The sequence below is a fragment of the Lytechinus variegatus genome, chromosome 1 (genome assembly GCF_018143015.1).
Source record: "Lytechinus variegatus isolate NC3 chromosome 1, Lvar_3.0, whole genome shotgun sequence".
Taxonomy (NCBI): Eukaryota; Metazoa; Echinodermata; class Echinoidea; order Temnopleuroida; family Toxopneustidae; genus Lytechinus; species Lytechinus variegatus.
The window spans coordinates 47160084-47182028 of NC_054740.1; the positions used below are offsets into that span (position 1 = coordinate 47160084).

At 36.4% G+C, this 21945-nt stretch overlaps 1 long non-coding RNA gene across 1 annotated transcript; it reads right to left on the minus strand.

Moving 5' to 3' along the window:
* Positions 1–18605: 18605 nt before the first annotated feature.
* Positions 18606–21316, minus strand: LOC121406456. Its single transcript, XR_005968811.1, has 3 exons — positions 21102–21316; positions 19117–19236; positions 18606–18621 (listed from the first exon to the last, which is right to left on the minus strand). It is a non-coding gene; the product is annotated as an uncharacterized LOC121406456 (long non-coding RNA).
* Positions 21317–21945: the final 629 nt, after the last annotated feature.

The window sequence follows — 21945 nt, forward strand, 5'->3', positions numbered from 1 at the left end:
CTCATGTACAAATGGATTTCCAAAATCATCAAGAAAGGTTCCAAAAACCTCAAAAGTGACAGAACTTAATTTGACTAAAATTAAATGAAAATCATATCATGTTCAAGGTGAGAATCTGTTCTATTCTATTCTGTTTTGATAGATCACCTTGTTGACGCGTTTGGGAGATATCTTAGCAAATCCCTCAAAAACGTACTGCGTATTTTCTATTATTCTCCATAGGGAAATAATTTAACACGCTACGCACTGCAAAAAAGGAGCACAAACAAATTGATATGTACATCTTGCTTTGATCTTAATCATAGTAGAGGAAATAATCATTTTAATGATAATATCAATAATTGATAATTATGATAATATTAATAATAATAATTACAATATCAATAACAATAATAACAGCAATAAGTGTGATTACAAGAATGATCATAATAATAATAATTGTGATAATCATAAGAGCAATGATTATAACATTGATAAATGATAATGATGATAACTTTCTCTGAATTGTAAGATTCATTTTTCATAATTTGTTAAATGATCTGACTTGAAAGTTATTATTTATTGGACCAGTAACCAGAATGCAATTGTTTGAATTGGTCTCCGGTTCATTTTTACTGGTCCAGTTAAAAATCAACTGGTCCAGTAAACATATACTGGAAACCATTTATTGGACCAGTAACACCAATTTAATGAAAAACAATTTAACTGGTATTACTAATTGCTTCAACTGGAATGCAATTATTGGAACTGGTCACCAGTTGATTTTTACTGGTCCAGTTAAAAATCAACTGGCCCAGTAAAAATATACTGGAAACCAGTAAAATCATACTGGAAACCAGTAAAAAAAATTACTGGTCTAATTGGTTTTTCAATCTGGGTAGGTTTCGATTTGCATCGAGTAATGAATGTTCTTTTTGCGGTAAAGATGAAGAAACTTATAAACATATTTTTTATGAATGTGAATGGTTAAAGTATTATGGAGATTGTGTAGCAATATATTAAAATTTCCGATTCTTAAAAGCTTACAGCGGAAGGATATCCATGTTGGATTAGACGAGACAACAGAAAATAGACAATTATTAAATCATATCATTTTACTTATCAAATTTTTAATATATCACGGAAGGGGGAATCATAAGCTACCAACTGCTTAAGAGATTCAAGTAAAGCTTTTTAAAAGTAAAGAAGAAAAGAAAATTGCTATAGAGCGAAAAACATTAACACAGCATTATAAAAAGTGGGAACACCCAAAAAACAATTAAGAAGGATGAGAGAGGGATGGTTTTGCCCGGTTTCCACACGTGCTGGGTTGGCTGGTCTGTCTGTCGCTATAGACTGCCCTCTTTTTCATTACTTTGCTTGTTCTTTCCTTTCTTTCTTTTTTCTTCCTTTTCTTTCTTTTTTTTCTCTCTTTATTTTCCTTCCTTCTGCTTTTCTTAATTTGTTTTTGTATATTTTGTTGTTGTACTGTCTAATCGTTTTATGTCTCTCTTGTATGTGTCTGTGAGGGGGGGTGCCCTCGAACCCCTTTTTTTATTGTAAATTTCATTCAGTTTATTCAATGTTGAGTAATAAATTTTTTACATAACTATTGTATGATTTTGTGAATTTATATTGGTTATAAGTGGTTGATTTTTTGTTACTGAATTTATCCACTGTATAAAAGATTATGTTAATACCATGAGTATTTGTACGATGGATTGTATTGAACTGAAAAAAAAAAAAAAAAAATTTAGTTTTTTTAGCATTTAAATTAAACTTACCGTTTCTTAAGAGAATATCTTGGAAACAAATTCATATTGGAATAAATGGGACTAATGTAAAAACAGAACAATTATTAAACCACATTATAATTTTGATAAAATTCATGATCTTCCATGGTAGGCAAAAGGGGTTACCTCCAAATGTAAAGGAAATTAGAGATAAATTAATTGAAAATAGAAAAGAAGAGAAACGGCTTGCAACGGAAAGGGGAACCTCAGTTGGCATTTCATCTAAGAAAATGCATGGGAGCAATTTGACGAATCAGCCTCACAGTCTTCCACCACTTAGTTAGGTTTTTTTTTCTTTAGTTACCATTATTATTATTCTTTATTTGTAGTTTATGGGGGTAGGGGTTAAGTGTAGCTATAAAGGGTCTGGCTTTAAGTTGTGTGTATGTTTTTTTTATCAATATAACTTCCTCATTAATCAGTTTGATTGAAGAGTATGGAGAATCTTAACTTGAGTTTTATATACAGATTATAAGTTTATTTCCGTAATTGAGATTTTTGCTGTTGTACCCGGATTCTGTTCTGTATTTATCCCTTCGTGATTATAAGTTGTTAAAGAAATAGCAGATTAATTCTAAGTTTACATTTGAAATTCATATATATTCCTTTTCTCACGTTTATGTGTAAACTTGAAACAATTAAGTTTTAATGATGTCATGTTATATATATATATTTTTACATGTGATATGAGGAAGAAATATATATGATTTAAAACAAAAAAAATTTAGTCTTCATCGTCACCTGAATCTTTAATTTTGAAATGACAACTTTTCATAAAATCATTTATTTCAATTAACGGAGATCAAATAATTTGTTGTTTATTACCGATAGTAGAAATGATGTATGGAGCTTACTTTATGAGGTAAAAGGAGAACAAAAATTGAAGATTCACAAACATTCCTGGATAAAATCGAAATTTTCATTATTTCCCCTATCTAGAACACGGCGCCCTTTTAAGGACATCTTTCATTGATATTCCAACGAAAGAGACCCTTGTCCGAAAATAAAAATTAAAGTAGCTAAGTAATTTCGGCATTGTATTATTTCAATATTCTGATTTTCATAAAATACTTATCTAAAGTGATAATTTCGCAAATTATGCTTTGAATGTTATTTGTTGATGTAAAAATGGGCTTTGAATGGAGTAAACAAAATCAACGTGTCTGATTATATGAGACAAAAAAGGAAAATATGAGAGGCTGCGTGTGAAAAATCAAATTTATTTTATTCATCAGATATAAACGCAAAAAATACAAATGTGAGTGTTTAGAGTGTACTAAGCATAGTTATATTTGCTTAACAATTAACCGAGGACAATCAAAATATGAAACTTGCTGCAAACATGTCAAGTGTACGAAGCCCCAAACCGGACATTTTTGACAACGAAAAAAAAATTATTACGTACGTACGCAGTATTATTACGTACGTACGCAGTATTACTTACGTACGTGATAAAACGTACGCAGTATTATTACGTACGTACGTGATAATTATTACGTACGTACGCAGTGGCGTACCGTGGGTCACGTCATTGGGGGGGCACCAGCAAATTTTTTTAGTCACTTAGGGAGCGCACGAAGCGCGCTCAGTTGTCAGGTATACTGACCTAATATTTTAAGGACATATTCCAGGACCAAAATCCAATAAACCAGTTTGATTTCCAACTGGTTTCAATTGGTTTCAACTGGTTTTAACTGGAATTTAACAATTTCCAGTTGAAACCAATTGAAACCAGTTGGGCAACTGGAAATCCTAACTGGAACCAGTTGGGCAACTGGAAATCCGAACTGGAACCAGTTGGGTAAATGGATATGACTTCCAACTGGATATTATTTCTAAATGGAACCAGTTCGGTAACTGGAAATCCTCTGGAACCAGTTGGGTAACTGGAAATGACTTCCAACTGGAAATGATTTCTAACTGGAACCAGTTGGGTAACTGGAAATCTTAATTGGAACCAATTGGGTAACTGGAGATGACTTCTAACTGGAAAGATGGGTAACTGAATTCTGATTGGAACCAGTTGGGAACCAGTTGCATGGGTAACTGGAAATCCTAACTGGATCCAGTTGGGTAACTGGAATGATTTCCAATTGGTTTCCAATTGGAAATTTTCCAGTTACCCAACTGGATCCAATTGAAACCAGTTAATTTGCATATTTTCTGCCGGGGACATCCCGATAGACCGCGGGTCCGATAGACCGCGGGTCCGATAGTCCGCGGGTCCGATAGACCGCGGGTCCGATAGTCCGCGGGTCCGATAGACCGCGGGTCCGTTAGACCGCGGGTCCGATAGTCCGCAGTGCTTGTAAAATTATGATCAGATATATCAAATGTCATCGAGAGGTCCAAAGGTCAAATGATACGATACCATAGGGTTCTATCAGGTTCGGATCCATGGGGGCGAGGGGGAACTGCCTCACCCACCCCCCCCCCCCGCTCAAAAAAGAGGGGGAGAGGGGAAATAAGGAGAGAATAAAAAGAGAGAGGAAGATGGGAAAAGAAGATGATAGAAAAGAGAGTAAGAGGTGGAAAGGAAAGACAAAGAAAAAGGGAGAAGAACAGGGGGAAAGAAGAGAAAAAAAGAGAGGAGGGGAAAAGGAAGAGAAGAAAAGAAAGCTAGGAATAAGGAAAAGGAGGAAAAAGAAGAAGAAAAAAGAGGACGGAAGAGAAGAATATTTAAATAGAGAGGAAGATGGGAAGAAAAATAAGAAAAATGAGATATAGAGGAAGAGGGGAAAAGAAGAGAATAAAAAGAGAGAGAGTGGAAGGGGGAGGGGGAGAAGAAAAAAATAAAAGAGAAAAAAGGGGAAAGGAAAGAAAAAGAAAGAGGGGTAAGTAATGGAGGAAAGAGAAAAAAAGAGGAAGAGGGAAAAGAAAGAAAGGAAAAGAATAAGAAAAAATAGGAAGAGAATAATATTAAAAAGAGAAAAAGATGGGAAGAAAGATAAGAAAAAGAGAGATGGAAATGAATGTCGAATGTCCCATTGTTGGATTTGAAATCTCATCTTTTTAGGTTGGAATATCAAAAATTTTCAGTTTTTTTTTTGAAATATGTATCGTCTTAATGACTAACTTTTCGACCAGTCCATAATATTTAACATTTCTGCTCGCGCTTCGCGCTCGTGGTAATTATGTAGTTACCAACGCGTCATGTTCAGGTTCACAAACATTGCCCAGAATGATAAATTTTCAGGACAATATACATGAAATTTATTTTTTAGCTTGAATATGGCTTATGAGATTATAACACATTTATGTTGCTTATAAAGTAAATCTAGAAATGACTGTTAGGACATGGGCGTTTGCCCCCCCCCCCCCAACAAAAAAGAGTGAATCAAGGCTAAGAAAAAATAGAGAGAAAAGGAAAGGGAGTAGGATGAGATATACTATTATTTTCCAAATATTATGTCAAAATCTATCACAACCTTGTATTTTTGTAATAAAAGTGTCAACATATTTGCTTGCCCGCTTCGTTAACTGCCAACTTCTTATTAATTTTATGCAATACGCCATATCGAGCCCCCTCGAAATTGTTGGCCCATTACGGAACTTGGACAAATCAACTTTGAGCGGCTGATCGGGGAAAATATGGGTGAAAAAATGGCCCCTCCCCCTATTGGCGGAAGCTGGGTCCGCCCCTGACTAAGGCTTTCAGGATAAAATACAGGAAACTTCTTTAAAAAATCAGATCGCGCTTCGCGTTCTCATTATTTATTTAGGCCTTGTGAGACACCTCAATGTGTTTTTCAAGAATAAAATCTCAGATTTTCTTCAACGTCTACCCCCCCCCCCCCATTTCATTTATTTTTTTTATCTTGGTGCCCTCGGCCCTCCCTTCGGCACCCATGCTGAATAAATACGCCACTGATGAGAATAATTAGTCGAGATTGCATATTTCTTAGAGGTTATCATTAATGATATTGAAGGGTATATACTAAAACAACAGTACAGAAACTACAGCTCCCGTTCACAATATTCCAGTAGGGCCTACTCTGATGAGAAGTTAAACCAAATTGAAACCACCCAAAATCACTCGTGCTTCGCGCTCCAATTGATATTACATCATGGGCGGAAATCCCAGGGGGGACGTGTCCCACCTACTCAAATAGTATGGGGGACACAATATCAAATGTCCCCCTACTATTTTGGTCTTTTATAATCATAGAAATACAACGTACTAAATCGAAATAAAACATGTATTTTAATTGGGACAAGATGACCTTACTTTGGCAATGATAACCTTTTTTTTTGCTTGTCATATTTTCCCGCCCCTTGTCCCCATAGGCGGATCCAGGGGGCCAAGCTCCCCCCCCCCCCTCTTGGCGGAGCAAAAAAAGGAAAGAAAGGAAAAAAGGAGGGAAAAGAGAGGAGAAAAGGAAGAGAAGGACGACGAAGGCATGAAATAAGATGAGGGGAAGACTTGGAAAATAAAAAGAATCTTTTGTGCAACTATATAGAACTTTCGCTCGCGCTTCGCGCTCACATTGCCTATTAGGTGATTTACATATCTTGTTCAACATGGAGTTCGAATATCAAGTTTGGAAGTCAATATACAACACATATTTCACCTCGGAAATCGAACTTTCATTATGTTGTGTAATTTACAAATTGGTTTTTAAAAAGTGCTCTGTAAAAAGTGTCAATTTTATGGTTTGAATGTTAACATTTGCTGCTTGCGTTACGCGCTCGCAAATTTTGATTTATCAGGTACCTACATTTTCGTGTATTCCATAAAGTTTTCAAAATATCCCTTTTCTGGTCTGATTGTTAAGGCGCATTAGCTAGAGCGCTGCACGCTCGCATTTTGATTGGCGAGTTATACATGTATAAATGTTTCAATATTGTTTATACAACAAACTCCTTAAAATCCCCTTTTCATGACAGTTTATCAAAAATTATAGCTCGCGACTTGCGAGCTATAATGGTTAGAAATATATAAACTGATGCATCCTATTCATAATCACAAAAGCGAAATGTTTTATGCCATGATATCATCAAGATTTCGCGCCCTCATAGGCATTAATAAATATGATATAAATTTAATAATTAAACTGTCCCTTTGTTTCTTCTCACGCTTAGCAAGATGAATAGGAAGATAGTCATCATTTTCATATGATGGCATGTCGTAAGGATGTCCCGGTCCTATGTCAAAACTCAAAGTAATAATAATATCAGCTCTTTTTTAAGTGCAATCCATATCCACCTTACAATTTTTCTACAAAGTGCTAGAAATATAAAGCTGAAATTGACTCTTTTTTCAGATCGGACTATCAAAGTTTCATGATTTTCATGATTAAAGTTATATTTAGAATGCCTAGATTCTAGGTCTAAATATGAAACACGCTCGCGCATGTTTATTCAGATACCCAACTTGTTCTCTGATTTAAATCATTATCCAGTTTCAGATCACAATATAAAAACTTTTCTGCACGCATTTTGTGCTCGCATTATTAATGTAGGAAGACCCCATATTTCTCATCCTTTTGATGATTTACAAAACATTAACAGAGTGGCCCACTTTTAGGTCTAAATCTCGATTTTTTTTCTGCTCGCGCTTCGCGCTCGCATCAATCGTTAAATTACATAGCTATCCTGTTCATGATTACTAAAACTGATTGAAAATTTCAATTCTTTCTTTAAAAAAGTTAAAAAATGTTCAGCTTGCGCTTCGCGCTCGCATTTTTTGATTGTTGAAATATGTGACGCCTTCATGGCTAAGTGCATGCAGTCCTTAACAGGTACCAGTTTAAAGCGTATATTTTTTTTGCTCTCACTTTGCGCTCGCATTATTAATACTCATATTTTTTTAGGATTTACAAATTATGAATAGAATGTCTCGTTCAGTAAATATTATAGGACTAAATCTAGAAATTTTCTGCTCGCACTTCGCGCTTGCTTTAATTGTTTACTCATATACCTATTCTGCTTCAGTTAAAAAAAAGTGCTTAGAATTTCCTTTCTTTGGGTGAAAATTTCAAAAAGATTCAGCTCGCGCTTCGCGCTCGCATTATTTGATTGTTAAATGCTACTTTAACATGTATCTTTTTTATCAGTTCATTTCCCCTCGCGCTTTGCGTTCGTAGTAATTATTAAGTTGCATACATGTCTTTTTCAGGATAACAAACATTGCCCAGAATCAGTTCAAATTTTAGGGAAAAAATACATAAACTTTCCCCCCAAATTAGCTCGCGCTTCGCGCTCGCATCATATAAATGAGGATTATGAGTTATGTTTTAATTTATAAGAATAATGAATAAAGCCAAGAAGTGACTAATGAGGACTATAGCCCTTCAAAGAAACAAACAAAAATTATGTTCGAGCTGCCGATCGGGGAAAATATGGCTGAAACAAATTTCCGCCCACCCCCACCCCCCCCCCCTATTGGCGAAGGCTGGAACCGCCCCTGTGTCCTCCCTACATTTTGGTATTTATGTATTCATGATTTTTTTTCAAGAACACATTAAAAATTGGTCTTTATTTCTTTAATGTGATTATAAGATAATTTAAGTTAGCCTGGCCGGGAGGAAGTAGGCGCCATTTTCGAAAAGTACACATGGGCGCCAAACATCAGGTCAAATTTGCTTCCCCTCCCTCCCCTTGAAATCCTGAAATCCCAATTAGAACAGGCCCCCTGACAACTACTTCAAGGAAAATATTATCCCCATATTTTTTACCGCCGGGGACTGTTAACCCCCCCCCCCCCGGAAATTTACTCTCCAGACAATTACCTCAGATAATTATGAAAATAATAATTGTGAAAATGCCTTAACTCCGAGGCTCTAGAGGGCATATTTCCGGGGGGGGGGGGTAACAGTCCCCGACGATAGAAATATGGAGATAATATTTTCCTTGAAGTAGATGTCAGGGGGCGATTGTCCTGTGGGTCATCGTTATAGAACCCCATGGACTCGTATCAATGGCCTTTTGACCTCTTGATGACATGGATTTCACTATATTGTCCTGATCATAATTTTACACACACCGCGGACTATCGGACCCGCGGTCTATCGGGCCCGCGGTCTATCGGACCCGCGGTCTATCTCTGCCAGTGTGCACAGATTAATGTTTTATGAGATTCATCATAATTTACAATGTATCTATTTAATTTTTTTTAATTTGAAGTTCCACACTTTTTTCAGATAAATGTTTCCAATACTTAGGAGTGAAAACCATGTTCATAAATGTTATAGATTATAATTAAAACAGATTTAAAGATAACTAGAATTTTAATTCGTCATGAGGACGAATTAGGTGATCTGTACGTCTCTGATTCTCTTGATCATGAATATGACCACCATATTAATTCAGATCAATATGATAATCATGATGAAAACCAAAATATGTTGATAGCTCTTGCAATTCAGGAAATGAGGTGAAGCAGGGGTTGGTTATAATTATGATGAAATGGTAATAAGCCAAGGTAATAATCTCAACTTACCGACAGACAATCATCCAATATATCAAAAGTGTTTCAATTATTGTATGATCCCAATACTTGACACAATATACGCAAAATCGCACAGATATTATTACAAACCTAATTTGGCTAGCACAAACGGTATCTTGGATTTTTCTCTAGGTGATATGACAGAGAAAAGGGGTAGTACGGACTTGAATATGAGATGACGTAGAAGACACAATGTATGAAGTTTGCTTCAGGTGAGATGATACCAGCCCACAGAAGTAGTCATTTGAAGACGTTCTCAAAACATGTGCCTCCTAGAGTAGAAAACTTTGATAAGTGTGTCAGAAAGTCTTGTGATGATGTAAAAAAAAACCAAAGAGATAGGGCAGAGAGGGAGGGAGAGAGGTAGAGAGAGAGAGCTAGTACCAAATTGCAGACTTTATATATAGTGAGTCACAGGTCAAAGGTGAGTGTGCTGTCTTAGATCAAATACTGACCACTTAACCCGACCACTGCCGACGTTGGGCCAACGTTACATAGCTGACCATAATCCAACGTCGCGCAAACTGAAAATGCCAACGTTGGCTCAACGTTGACTTCACGACCGCGACCAACCCGACCACTGCCGACGTTGGCCCAACGTCGCCTTGCTATCTGGGACGTACGTACGTAATAATTTTTTTTTTCGTTGTCAAAAATGTCCGGTTTGGGGCTTCGTACATGTGGGTAAAGTAGCATTACATTAATAAAACATAGAAAAATATGTGAAATCAATTGAATGGGGGAAAACACTATTTACAAAAACAATGCTAAAATGAGAAAGATCATAAACGTTTAAAGTTGATAACTTTATGGAAGCAGTGGCGTAACTACGGGGGGGCATGGGGGGCACGTGCCCCCCCCCCCCATCGGCTGGGCACAAAAAAAACGGGGAAAAGGAGAAAAAGAGGGAAAAAGGAAGGGAAATGTAGTGGGGAAAGAAGAAATTATTGTTCATTTTAATGTTATGTTATATGTTATGTTCTCAGTAGTCGATTGGTTTGATTTCTGCTCTTCATGAACTTAAATCAGTCCTTAAAATGTCAATTTTTCTGATCTGAATATGAAAAATTTTCAGCTCGCGCTTCGCGCTCGCATCATTTTGTTAGTGAAATAAGCAGGGTCTTATGTGAATTCCTACAAACAAGCCTTAGAAAGCCCCTCTTCAGGTCTGAATTTTCCAAATTTTCAGCTCGCTCTTCGCGCTCACGGTATTTGATTCGTGAGATACGTATGATAATCATGATTACAATGACTTCAAAAAGTACTTCATGTGTTTAGATGTAATTCTACAAAATCAGCAAGCGCTTGGCACTCGCATTAGATGACTATGGTGAGATATATCTTACTCTTAATTGATTCCTAAAAAACATAGTCCTTAAAATATCCATGTTTGGGGAAAATATATGCAAAAGTTTCAGCTCGCATCATTTCGTTAGTGAAATACGTACGCTCTTAGGGAATTCCTACAAACAAGCCTATAAGAATGCTCCTCTTCAGGTCTGAATTTCCTAAATTTTCAGCTCGCGCTTAGTGCAGTATGTGATAAGTAATATGCGTATGATAATCATGATTACAATGACTACAAAAGGTGCTTCATGACTGTGTTTAGGTGTAATTCTAACAAAATCAGCAAAGGATGGCACTAGCATTACATAACTACGGTGCGATATTCATATTCTTAATGGATTCTGAAATATATTCCTTAAAATTTCCCTGTATTGTATACAAAAAATTTAGCTCGCGCTTTGCGCTCGCATTCTTTGTTTAGCGAGAAAGTTACGTATCATGATTACGAGAATTGCTTATAATGTCCCTTTTTAGCTCTGAATATCTAAAATTTTCAGCTCGCGCTTCGCGCTCGCATTATTTAATCAGTGAGATTAATATCCGTTTAATGGCACTGCATACCCAGGACCAAAATCCAGTTGAAACCAATTAGAGCAAAACCAATTGAAACCAGTTGGCCAACTGGTTTCAATAGGGAAATTGGAACAACTGCATGGTTCCAATTGAAAACCAGTTGCCAACTGGTTCCAGTTAAAACCAATTGGGCAACTGGAACCAGTTGGCAATTGGTTTCTATTGGTTTTCAATTGGTTCCAGTTGTTCCAATTTCCCTATTAAACCAGTTGCCTCCAATTGGAGGCAACTGGTTTCAATTGGTTCCAGTTGAAACCAATTGGAGGCAACTGGTTTTCAACTGGAACCAGTTGAAACCAGTTGGTTTCCAACTGGATCCAATTGGAACGTCCAGTTGGAATGAACTTAATTAGTTACAAATTAATTAGCATTTGCACTAACTATTGCTCATATGCCAACACAGAAGCAGTGTTGTTTGTCTATTAATACCAATGTAAAGGGCATTGATAAAATACAGACTTTCATATGTATATATTTATATTGGAGTTCTTCAAATATATGTATTTTTATTTCATGTAATTTGGTAACAGTTAGTGGTGTACTAATTAGGTGATCTGTCAATTGACAGATCAACTTTTAATTTCGTACGAATTTTCTTTTTTATTTTGTTTTATTTTTCCACCCTTTTCTTGTGAGCGTAAAATCTCCAAATCTACATCATCAATTATCTTCAAAATATCATCAGATATGGGGACTTATCATGTGATGTGTATAAAGCAAGTTCAAGGTCAAAAGGTCATCATGACGTCATTTAGACGCCATTTTGTAAATCACATTATCAATCATATCTTCATTATCAATTATCAAAAATTAACAATATTTACATCACATTAACTTCAGGTCAAGGGTCAACTGTCAATGTCATCAAAGGTCATGTAAAGGTCACAACGTGCGCGTACGCGTGCGTCAAAAGTTTAAAATGCTCAAAATCACTTTTTGACCAAAAAGGAGTATGAATCAGGTCATTTTAAGCATTTCAAAAATTTGCGCGTGCGCACGGTTCCGCGCGCGTTTCCGCACATAACGGCACTATACAACATAGGATTACATTTTTTTTCATATCAATGCATCCGTAATATAATTCTGAACAATTTGATACCTTGATCAACCTTCTACGACAAGTAATAAAGGAATTAGCCTCCATCAAAGTTTACAGCACGCGCGCGCGCGCGCACTAAACATTGACAATATATGTGCAAAAAAAAGCATGCCTATACAAAATTCATTATAGCTTTTAAAGTAAACTGTCTATTTAAAGTAGTCCGTTGACCCCCATTTTTTTTTCATATTCGAATAGAGTATGGATGGGAGATGTGATTTCATGTCGCATTTGACCCGAAATTTTATCATGACGTCATCAAAATGGCGTCGGAACTCAAAATTCCCATTTTGCTACTTATGACGTCATTATAACTATGCAAATTTGACTTTAACTCTGTAAATATTATTCAATTTTCGCTCAGTTTTCAATATGTTGTAGCTGAGGACACACTCTTTCTAATTTGCTGCCTTTATTTACTTTTAAAGGAATGGATCATCCTGAAAAATGGCAAGTTATAGAGGCATGTCATTTTCGCTCATTTTGTGTGCAATCTCTATGGGAAATGACTTTTTTCTCAAAACCGGATTTTACATTCCTCTATTTCGCGAGCCATATCTCCACTATTTGTTGGTTGTTTTCTTTGAGATTTGAGTATAATGTAACTGAGATTCTAAGCTATCGCTAAATTGTCTTTATTTTCCGATCAAAGACCAGGGTTATAACTTAATTCCACTTGCAAAATTGGATTAGAGATCCTCTTAATTTGCTTATGTGTAAAGAGTCCTTGGCAATATATGTCAAAGTGGTCAGTATTTGATCTAAGACAGCACACTCACCTTTGACCTGTGACTCACTATATATAAAGTCTGCAATTTGGTACTAGCTCTCTCTCTACCTCTCTCTCTCCCTCTCTGCCCTATCTCTTTGGTTTTTTTTTACATCATCACAAGACTTTCTGACACTTATCAAAGTTTTCTACTCTAGGAGGCACATGTTTTGAGAACGTCTTCAAATGACTACTTCTGTGGGCTGGTATCATCTCACCTGAAGCAAACTTCATACATTGTGTCTTCTACGTCATCTCATATTCAAGTCCGTACTACCCCTTTTCTCTGTCATATCACCTAGAGAAAAATCCAAGATACCGTTTGTGCTAGCCAAATTAGGTTTGTAATAATATCTGTGCGATTTTGCGTATATTGTGTCAAGTATTGGGATCATACAATAATTGAAACACCTTTGATATATTGGATGATTGTCTGTCGGTAAGTTGAGATTATTACCTTGGCTTATTACCATTTCATCATAATTATAACCAACCCCTGCTTCACCTCATTTCCTGAATTGCAAGAGCTATCAACATATTTTGGTTTTCATCATGATTATCATATTGATCTGAATTAATATGGTGGTCATATTCATGATCAAGAGAATCAGAGACGTACAGATCACCTAATTCGTCCTCATGACGAATTAAAATTCTAGTTATCTTTAAATCTGTTTTAATTATAATCTATAACATTAATGAACATGGTTTTCACTCCTAAGTATTGGAAACATTTATCTGAAAAAAGTGTGGAACTTCAAATTAAAAAAAATTAAATAGATACATTGTAAATTATGATGAATCTCATAAAACATTAATCTGTGCACACTGGCAGAGATAGACCGCGGGTCCGATAGACCACGGGCCCGATAGACCGCGGGTCCGATAGTCCGCGGTGTGTGTAAAATTATGATCAGGACAATATAGTGAAATCCATGTCATCAAGAGGTCAAAAGGCCATTGATACGAGTCCAAGGGGTTCTATAACGATGACCCACAGGACAATCGCCCCCTGACATCTACTTCAAGGAAAATATTATCTCCATATTTTTATCGTCGGGGACTGTTACCCCCCCCCGGAAATATGCCCTCTAGAGCCTCGGAGTTAAGGCATTTTCACAATTATTATTTTCATAATTATCTGAGGTAATTGTCTGGAGAGTAAATTTCCGGGGGGGGGGGGTTAACAGTCCCCGGCGGTAAAAAATATGCCTTTCGGGATAATATTTTCCTTGAAGTAGTTGTCAGGGGGTGATTGTTCTAATTGGGATTTCAGGATTTCAAGGGGAGGAAGGGGAAGCAAATTCGACCTGATGTTTGGCGCCCATGTGTACTTTTCGATAATGGCGCCCACTTCCTCCCGGCCAGGCTAACTTAAATTATCTTATAATCACATTATTTAAGAAATAAAGACAAATTTTTAATGTGTTCTTGAAAAAAAATCATGAATACATAAATATCAAAATGTAGGGAGGACACAGGGGCGGTTCCAGCCTTCGCCTATAGGGGGGGGGGGGGATGGGGGTGGGCGCCCTTATAAAAAAAATTGAATGGTATACCATTGACTACCATTTATCATACACCATTGATATACCATTGGAATACCATTCACACAGCACCCACCATACACCAATGGTATACCATTCAAGCCTCAATGGTATACCATTCAAACTAATTTAAATAATTCGGACGTTACTATTACCATATTCATGAGCACCATTTACCATTCATATACCATTGATCAAACACCATTCACCATTGATCTACCATATGGCCACTATAGACAGGTTTACCATTGACCACCATTCAGCCACCATTTACTGGCCTACCATTTACCATTCAGCCACCATTCACTGGACACCATTGGCCTACCAATTACCTTACACCATTCACTATACACCATTCGCCTACCATTCAACATACACCATTCGTGTACCATTCACCATTCGTGTACCATTCATCATCCGCGTACCATTCATCATACACCATTCACTGTACACCATTCGCGTACCATTCATCATCCGCGTACCATTCATCATACACCATTCACTGTACACCATTCGCGTACCATTCACTGTACACCATTCGCCGTACACCATTCATGTACCATTCACTGCTCACCATACACCATTCAACTACCATTCGTCGTACACCATTCGCGTACCATTCAAAGTACACCATTCGTGTACCATTCACCACTCACCATACACCATTCAACTACCATTCGTCGTACACCACACACCGTTCACCATTGATTGACCATTCACTTTACACCATTCTACCATATACCGTATACCATTGACCTACCATTTACAGTACACCATTGGCCTACCATACACCATTGAACTACTATTCACCATACACCATAGGCTTACCATACACCGCACACCATTGACCTACCATTTACCATACAACACTGTCATACACACTATACTATTAGTCAACCATTCAAATAACACCATTGGTCATACACTATAGACCACAAGTGTAAATTCAATGGTAGACCAATGGTTACACTGAATGGTAGACAGTAGAACAACGATGTGCAATGTATAGTAGGCCAATAAAGTACAGTGAATGGTAGACCAATGGTGAACAGCATATCTCTGGGGTTAGTGGTAGGCTTAATAATGGAATAAGTATACACAAGAAAAAAAATGAAAACAGTTACTTATTTCAAGAACGTCAATAAAATGTTTTTACTATAAGAAGTTTAAGTACAGCATAAATGGCACAGAGTATTCACAATTATAGACTTTATAATTAAAGCACATAAGTTATCAATATATATGACTTAGCTACTCGTTGATATCTATACTCTGTCAATCTTGTTATCTAAAAATAAACATGCATCAAGACAGAGTTTGATTGAAAAACACAACAAATGAAGACTAACATTTCTAAGAATAAACCTGTTCTCTCATATTGCTTTTTACATGGATTGAGTACTTGGCAAAACCACTGTTCTGCATACAAACCTGATACTTGTAATACAATAAACTTGATGTTAAATCTGTTGTGTGTAATTGATTTCAACGACATTAATAAACATTTTTTTACTAATAAGTTCAAGTACAAAAGAGTATTGACAGGTATGGCATAAAAGCACCATATTATGAATACATGTGACTGTGCGACTCCACAAGAGATCAATGATTGCACTCCACATAAATATTATGTTAATCTTCCTATAAACATTTACATGTAAGACAGAGTTTGGACAACAAACTAATGAACACCAAATTTCGAAGATTAAACTCAAAATGTGTGATAGCCTTCACATGGCCAAATGAATAAAGGGTGCCACACCTAGAAGAAATGAAATATCCCCAAAAGGGGGGAAAATAGTACTCCCAAATTGGTCTCTTTTTTCTTTTCACCTAAAAAGATATATCAATGGCATGTTTCTACATAGAATTGTTAAAAGGTATTACCCGCCTACAGTACGTATCCAGAATCCCGGATAACTTTCCTGTAGAAACAGATGCGATGCGGTTTATTGATAAATTGCATCACGCAAAATGCGGTTTCTCATAACCATCTCTCTGAGAGGTGGTTATTGCCATGTTAATCCGTTTTTCTTTTCTGTAAAAACACGGGGCAAAATAGCATACGTGTCTGGCTTAAGTGCTTGAACCAAGAAGTGCGATTTCACAGTATACATATATTCTGGCCGTTTGTTATCTCTCCAGCTGATCGCGAAAAATGTGTACCTGCTACAATGAGTGAGATCTACCATGAATTTTGAAAATTTTCCTAACGAGATGCAATTTTTGACATACCAAAATGCAATGTGAGGTTATAGGATGAATTTTCCAATTTCCGCCGTATTTGCGACGCGAAATGCAAATTAATGAGATTATTAGGTCTGTAGAAACAGGTTGGTTTAAGAATGATAAAAGATAAACTGTTTTTAATGATTTACTGTAGAAACACGCCAAAAGTTTATCATAAATACAATAATGATACATTAAGAAATAAATAATATATCACAAATAGAAAGAAAATATAATGAAAATAGGGAAAGAAAATTATTCAATTTGGAACACTAAAAAACAGAAGAAAAATAGAGACCATTTTTGCAAAATATATAGAAAATGATATATACAAGATACCCACATATTTCTTTTCTATTTTTGTTGTGTTGAATCAAATGAATAACTCAACTATGTGTGAGAAATAATATGATTATTGTCTTACACAGTAAATCAGTAGTCAATCGTAATTTTTTACAACCGAGCTTGGACAAAATTTGAATTCATATAATACAAAAAATATATAAATTGTGATCTTGTATATTCATGAGGACTTGCAGAGAACAGTTTTACCAAAAAATAACAACTTTAATTCGTCAAAACTTCGTTAATCCTCAACAAATTTTGATGAAATTTTCAGTGTTTTTTGTTTGTCTGATGTACACTTTGAATTATATCACATAGCTTTCAGTCTCGAGTACCTATAGCCCTTCAATTAAATTGGTTGGACGACCGGTTACATTTTACATATAACATAGTTATAAGGAGAATGAAGGGGACCATAGAAAGAAAGCATGAGAAAAGGGGACATTTTGGTAGGGAGAGATTGAATCAGAAAAGGATCATGCTGGAAATTTCATTAAAATCTGATAACAAAGTTATTGAATTTGAAATTTAACAACATTTTGGTAAAAAATTAACCCAATGAACACATGATCGTCAGGAATATTTGTTAGGCTTATTGTATAAAATGAAATAATTATTTCATATTTTCATACATGTGTGTATGATATGTCCCAAGTATCATATCATTATTTCCAGCAATGCATATCTTCACATTAAAGGTCAAGTCCACCACAGAAAAGTTTTTTTTTGAATCAACAGAGAAAATCAGGCAAGCATGATGCAAAATATTTCATCAAAATCGGATGCAAAATAAGAAAGTTATGACATTTTGAAATTTCGCCTATTTTTCACAAAATAGTTATATACACAATTTACCCACATGCATATGAGGGAATCGATGATGTCCCTCACTTTTTGCTTTGTTTTCATTGTTTGAATTGTACAATATTTCAATTTTTACAGATTTGACAATAAAAAAATAAAAATAAAACTTTATTTCATTGGACAATGAGGAGAAAATTATAATATTTCATATTTAAAAAACAAAGAAAAGTGAATGAGTGATGTCATCAGTTCCCTCATTTGCATACCGACTTGGATGTGCATGTAACTATTAAGTGAAATTGAGCGAAACTTAAAAATGTCATACCTTTCTTATTTTTCATCCGATTTTTATGTTTGATTTTTCTCTTTTTACTCAAATCAACTTTTTTGTTAGGGTGGACATGTCTTTGAAATAAATTTTCACTCCATTTTTTATAGTTCTCGGAGGACAAAATGTAAATTAGCGCGACTTCTTGTAATAAAATACAAAAGAACAAGTGGGGATATGACATCAGCTGGTTTATAACGTCTGGTCTAGTGGTTCTTTCTCTCACCTTTCAAACAGAGGGTCGTGAATTTGAGTCCTAGCCATGGTGTGTTTTCCTTCAGCCCGAAATTCATCCACACTGTGCATCACTAGACCCAGATGAAGTGAATGGGTACCCGGCAGGATTAATTCCTTGAAGCTGCAATAAGAAATATTGGATGAAAACAATGCAAAGGGTTCAAAATATGAATGCTTGTCGTGTGTGTAATCTTTCTTTAGAAGTTCATATATTTTTTATATATCGAGAAATTTGCAGTATAATCAATTGAATGATACCAATTAACAAATATCAACAAAACATTTTGTAAAATATAAATAAATTTATGTTTAACCATAGATGGGTAGACAATTATCTAATGGGAGGTTGCCCCAATGATGACAAATACCACAACAAATGAATACCTGGGGAAAGTGTCCACCCTTCCCCCCTCAGCCAACATACTGATTTTTTTTCTGGGGGGGTGTCACAAAAGACGTGTGCTCCTCTAAATAGGGATGACATTTGTCCTTTCTCAGGATTTTTTACCATTCCTGACAAGGTTTTTTTTCAGCTATGCCACTGCAGGAATACAATCTGTTTTATCTAATGAAGCTTTGCAATTTTTTCTACTCAAGAAAATTCTTACACACCTACCTTTCATAAACTCCAATTATTTCTTGTACACGGCACGTTTTCTGTGTTCAACACCCGTCGTGTCATTCCCAGATAAGGCTGGACCATCTAACTTAGCATCCAGTGTATCCGTCGTCCAAACTTTGAAAATGAAATAAAATCAATTTGAGTGTTGTAAAATCTGCATGTATGTGCAGATACAAACAAAAATAGAATACTAATATAGTAATAGAAAAAGAATGATCTTAGAACTTTAATGTCAAAGATATTTTTCATGGATCTCTGATTACCAGCCCAGAATTCAGGATAAAAATAAGGAAATGTGATAGTATTCAGCGTAGTTCAGACAAGGCTGTATTATAACTGTGCATGCTTTATTCTAGTAATAGCTATGTCATCTGAAATCAAATTTCTAGAGCAGCAATTTTCAAAAGGAGGGTAATCGATGACATAAATTCCAATTTTCTGGTATTGACAATCGCAGAAGCAGATCCAAGTGGGCACATTTGACCTGTGCCCCCACCTTGAGAGCAATAGTCGATGTGTTTGATAAAAATGTGGCTTTCTTACACAAGTGTCCCCCTTTTGTAGAGTCTATCGCAACGTGCACAAAGTCAATTGGCTTCCGGGTTTCGGAGCGTCGAGTGAATATGCATGAAATTGCAGAGTTTCGATAATTTTCGATCGATACCGGAGCGATCCGATCACAAACCAAGACCATTTACCGCGTACACAACGTTACCGGATATTGCTATCGATACTTCTGCACGCAGTCCAAAGGAATTATTTTTGGGACCACGTGGTCATGACGTGATCTTCGCGATTGACCAATCAGCGGTCTTCGAATCGCTTTGCGGAGACGATCTATCCGTTGTACACAGTCTATGGACAATTGTTCGTTGTGCATGCAACTTCGAGCAAAACTCCCCACCATAATTGTCTACACACATTTTGAGATCAATACACAATATACCCACCACTTTTCAAAATATTGCGGATCGCTTGGATTCGCCGTCATGTTGATATGGACCGAAGTTATGCGATCAAAATATTCGCATGCGGCATGCTGGCAGTTTGTTCGCCACATGTTAGCATGATTTGGTTGCTAACTTCAGTCCATATAAATATTACAGCGAATCCGAGCGATCCGCGAAGTGATGTCTACGGATTAGATCAACGACGTCGAGATCGCAGACTAAATACAGTCATTCCCAATATTTTGAAAAGCGTTGGGTATATTAACATCGAAATGTGACTGAGGGACCTGTCATGACATTTGGGAACAAGTTTTGGTGATGAGGTATGCTGGTAATCGGCCGGTGCAAAACTGCATTAGCGCCAGTTTTCTCTGCATAATTCCTCGAAAAATTGAATAGGAATCGTTTGTCACTCCGTCCAGTCACAGTTCCACACACAAAGTGCACATTTTACCATTGAAATAGTATGTGCAATGAGTGGTGTGTACGGTGTAGCTAAGTTATAGGCCTGCGTAGCCTTTATCATTTTTTAAACTTTAGGACCCTTACCATGTTTCACCTCCATTTTATCTCATTTACCAACATCTATCAACAACAACAACAAATTATAGGCCTAATTTCAAAGCAATATTTGTCGGCAAGTTTTCAATTTCAGTGAATTAACGTTGTGCAGTAACGGTCTATTTCACATTATCACAATTAAAACTTTGACAGTCTTGACATTAGCATTAACAAATCATTCATTCATGAATTCAATGTATTCAGAGATGGTTTTTGTAAAACATTGACAATAAACATCAGGCAATATGAGCGAATTACTATTCAATGCTCGCCGAGCTAAACTCAGCAAATACAAAGCATAAACCATAAGCACTCCCTATCGTCAAAGCCACGTCCCAGCCCGTAGAGCAGCGGCCAGCACACACGGGGCAGTGACGGTGGCAGTGCAGTGGTCGTGGCAGTACAACGACATCGAACATTTTGAGACAATTTGATAAATAAATCAAAGAAAATTGTTATAGAACTTACTGTTTAGCCTTCTACAAATGACTTTGAAGTCGCTGTCCGAATCTGACCCGTGTTCCTTTAGTTTTTGATGAATTATCGACGGACTTATCAACGGCAAAACGGTAGTACCGGTAGATCGAGTTTTCTTTTTCAAATATTGCACTTGGCGGTTAGACGTGCACGCGCACGCGTGCGTGCGAGAACAACATGTATAATAGAGCTACCTGGCAAGCAGCCAAGCGGCCCCGCTAGCCAACGCATATGGGGGGGGGGGATAAATTATGACCAAATATGGGGGAGGGGACTTCTTCGCCAAGATAAATACACATCCCGATATGGGTGGGGGTGAATTAAACCAAATCAGGGGTGTCTTCTTTTTCCTCTCGATTGGTTCTGGGATGGAAACCATGATGGCGTGAGATCAATTTTTGCCACTGTTTTCCTTGGATCTTGGAATCTATGAAAGAAAGTTTTCGATCCCTTCATATTTTTCCTTTTCTCTCTCTTCTTTCTTTTTTATTTTCGTTGTCTTTTTTTCTTTTCTGTTTCTTTCTTTTCTTCTTTGCCTTTTTCTTTTTTTTTTTTTTTTATATTTTTTACTCATTCCTCTTCCCTTTTAATTTGCTTTTGTTTTGATTGAAATTGAGATTTCATTCAGTATATATTTCTTTTCTGTTACATTGTACTATATCCTGTATGGCGGCAGGGAATTTTGATAGGGGTGGGGGAGCAAGACAATATGGATAAATCATTTCAATCAAGTAATGACCGGCCTATAGAATAGCTCTCCTCTTTATGAACGCCGTCCGTGAGAAAGAATAATTGGGGCCTAAAAATAGAATTAGAATTTTGAAAATATCATTTG